Source organism: Candoia aspera, chromosome 1 (genome assembly GCF_035149785.1).
Source record: "Candoia aspera isolate rCanAsp1 chromosome 1, rCanAsp1.hap2, whole genome shotgun sequence".
Taxonomy (NCBI): domain Eukaryota; kingdom Metazoa; phylum Chordata; class Lepidosauria; order Squamata; family Boidae; genus Candoia; species Candoia aspera.
Window position 1 is genome coordinate 21,407,500 of NC_086153.1, and position 4,119 is coordinate 21,411,618.

Here is a 4,119-nt window from a genome sequence, read left to right on the forward strand (position 1 = left end):
GCAAGCCAGCTTTTGCACTTTCTTCTTTCACCTTGATCATAAGGCTCCTCAGGTCCTCTTCACTTTCAGCCATCAAAGTGGTATCATCTGCATATCTGAGATTGTTAATGTTTCTTCCAGAGATTTTAACTCCAGCCTTGGATTCCTCAAGCCGAGCATGTTGCATGATGTGTTCTGCGTACAAGTTGAATAGGTAGGGTGAGAGTATACAGCCCTGCCGTACTCCTTTCCCAATCTTAAACCAGTCCGTTGTTCCGTGGTCTGTTCTTACCGTTGCTACTTGGTCGTTATACAGATTCTTCAGGAGGCAGACAAGATGACTTGGTATCCCCATACCGCTAAGAACTTGCCACAATTTGTTATGGTCCACACAGTCAAAGGCTTTAGAATAGTCAATAAAACAGAAATAGATGTTTTTCTGAAACTCCCTGGCTTTTCCCATTATCCAGTGGATATTGGCAATTTGGTCTCTAGTTCCTCTGCCTTTTCTAAACCCAGCTTGTACATCTGGCAATTCTCGCTCCATGAATTGCTGAAGTCTACCTTGCAGGATCTTGAGCATTACCTTACTGGCATGTGAAATGAGTGCGACTGTTCGATAGTTTGAGCATTCTTTAGTGTTCCCCTTTTTTGGTATGGGGATATAAGTTGATTTTTTCCAATCTGATGGCCATTCTTGTGTTTTCCAAATTTGCTGACATATAGCATGCATTACCTTGACCGCATCATCTTGCAAGATTTTCAACAGTTCAGCTGGGATGCCATCGTCTCCTGCTGCCTTGTTATTAGCAATGCTTCTTAAGGCCCACTCAACCTCACTCTACAGGATGTCTGGCTCTAGCGCACTGACCACACCGTCAAAGCTATCCCCGATATTGTTATCCTTCCTATACAGGTCTTCTGTATATTCTTGCCACCTTTTCTTGATCTCTTCTTCTTTTGTTAGGTCTTTGCCATCTTTGTTTTTGATCATACCCATTTTTGCCTGGAATTTACCTCCAATGTTTCTAATTTTCTGGAAGAGGTCTCTTGTCCTTCCTATTCTATTGTCTTCTTCCACTTCCGCGCATTGCTTGTTTAAAAATAATTCCTTATCTCTTCTGGCTAACCTCTGGAATTTTGCATTTAATTGGGCATATCTCCCCCTATCACTGTTGCCTTTTGCTTTCCTTCTTTCTTGGGCTACTTCTAGCGTCTCAGCAGACAGCCATTTTGCCTTCTTGGTTTTCTCTTTCTTTGGGATGTATTTTGTTGCCGCCTCCTGAACAATGCTGCCAACTTCTGTCCATAGTTCTTCCGGGACCCTATCTACTAAGTCCAGTCCCTTAAATCGATTCTTCACCTCCACTGCATATTCCTTAGGGATATTAGTGAGCTCATATCTAGCTGATCTGTGGGTCTTCCCTAATCTCTTTAGTCTGATCCTAAATTGTGCAAGAAGAAGTTTGTGATCTGAACTACAGTCAGCTCCAGGTCTTGTTTTTACCGACTGTACAGATGTCCGCCACTTTTGGCTGCAAAGGATGTAGTCAATCTGATTTCGGTGTTGTCCATCTGGTGAAGTCCATGTATAAAGCCGTCTCTTAGGTTGTTGGAAGAGAGTGTTTGTTATGCAGAGTGAATTGTCTTGGCAAAATTCTATCAGCCTATGTCCTGCTTTGTTTTGTTCTCCCAGGCCATACTTACCTGTAATTCCAGGTGTCATTTGACTGCCCACCTTAGCATTCCAGTCTCCTGTGATGAAAATAACATCTCTTTTAGGCGTGTTGTCCAGTAGGTGCTGCAGATCCTCATAGAACTGCTCTACTTCAGCTTCTTCAGTATCTGTGGTTGGGGCATATATTTGGATCACTCTGATGTTAGATGGCTTGCCCTGAATTCGAATTGAGATCATTCTGTTGTTTTTTGGATTGTATCCGAGCACTGCTTTAGCCACTTTACTATTAATTATGAAGGCTACTCCATTTCTTCTGTGGTCCTCTTGTCCACAGTAGTAGAGCTGGTGGTCATTTGATGTGAAGTGGCCCATTCCAGTCCATTTCAGTTCACTGACGCCCAGAATGTCTATCTTTAATCTTGACATCTCACCAATAACCACATCCAATTTGCCCTGGCTCATAGATCTTACATTCCAGGTTCCAATGGTGTGTTGATCCTTAGAACACCGGATTCGCCGTTCACCACCAGCACCGTCGGCCGCTAGCCGTCCTTTCCGCTTTGAGCTAGCTGCGTCATCACGTCTGGGGCTAGTTGAGCTCATCCTCTGTTCCTCCCCAGTAGCATTTTGACCATCTTCCGACCTGGGGGTCTCATCTTCCGATGGTATACCGACATATCTCTGGTTGTACTGATCCATTTAGTTTTCACGGCAAGAATACTGAGGTGGGTTGCCATTACCTTCCCCAGGGATCGCATTTAGTCTGACCTCTCTGTCATGATCTTCCCGTCTTGGGTGGCCCTTCACGGTTTAGCTCATGGCATCATTGAGGTGCTCAAGCTCCAGCACCACGACAAGGTAACGATCCTTTGCTGAAGCAATATTGCTATAAACATTTATAATGTATGTTCAATAAAGAAATAGATCTATATGACTCTGGGCAAGTCAAGACATTTCCTTCTTTATAAATCAAAGACATAAAGGCTTCTTTCTAGGAAGAAAGAAGTCCATCTACCTGGACCTCTTTTATTATTGAGTTAAAGGTTTAACCAGAATTTCTTGGAACTTTATTCAATTTTAATGTTTTTATTGCCTCTTTAGTTCCATCATCAGTTATAGATTGATTATGGCCTTTTTGTTGATATGTCAATTTTGTAAGTAATATTTTGTTTAGATAGTCTTCAGTCTTGTCGGGGTGAGATGTCAGTTAGCTATATAAAGTGGAATAATAATTAAAACATTTTTCCATCATTCATCTCTTTTGTTGTAGAAACATATTGGTTTATTATAGTAATTTTATTAAAGATTACAATAAAAACTAGTAAACTAAAAAAAACTAAAAAAAATAAAAAAGAATATCAGGTAATACTTGTTCCATAGCATCTTTTAAACATAGTATCTATAGAGACACTCTTAAAAGTCATTTTTGGGTCCATTGTTCAAAAATATCCTTCAATATGTCCAATATTAAAATATTTTGCTTCATTATGTATTAGTAAGTCGAGTTTGAGTGTTCTTTCCTAATTGTAATATTTAATTCCTTCTAATTCCCTCTAGTGTCTAATTCTTAAAGTCATATCTAACTATGTTTTTTTTAAAGAATTCAAAACAACAGCATTTTCCCACAGGAAAATTTTATAATTATTTTTTTATAATTAATCTTTATAATTAATTCCAAAATCTTATTTCAAATTTACCTGGACCCTTAGTCTGATTGTGACTTTCTAAAATCCTAGTTTTAATCACCTTTTGAGTATATATGAAGAGAGTGAAACTCAAGCCTTATATTTTACAGGGACCTCTATTTGGTGCCATGAGTCTGCATACTCGGTATGGAGACCCAAAGCCATCATCATGGCCCAGAATAAGAGGCAGGGGATTCTTTTAAGGGGATGAAGTTATTACAAAGCAATGTCTCCCCAAGTGCAGCCCTTTTCCTTGCAGAACTGAAAGGCAATTACAATTTCTATGGGAAAAAGGAAGGATAAATTAATTCTTGTTCCTGGTGGCTCCAGTCTAGCTAGTTGAAGTCCACGCATCTTAACATTGCCAAGTTTGAGAAACATTGGTCTAGATAATGAGTGGACCAATGATAAACCTTAGTTTCCAGCTGTTTTTGCAAATCTGACATGGTTCAGACCTTGTTAGGGTGCACACAATGTGCTGAATCAGGTCTCTTAAATGGTTAATGTTAAACTTGTATGGCTTACAGCGTTATGCAAACTCTTCTTATTTGATTCGTTCATGTTTCTGTGTATTGTGCTTATGCAGAAAATGAGTTCATTTAGTAAACAGGTTAAGCAAGCTGTGCTAACGTTTGAGTGTTTTACGATACGTTTGTCTATGGTTAACTTAAAGGTTTAGGAATTAATGCATTCTCGGGACGCACGCGGCTCACTCAACAGCACGGGTTGCGTTTTCGCAACACGCCAGGCTAAACCTTGTGTGGCTAATTTGTAGCT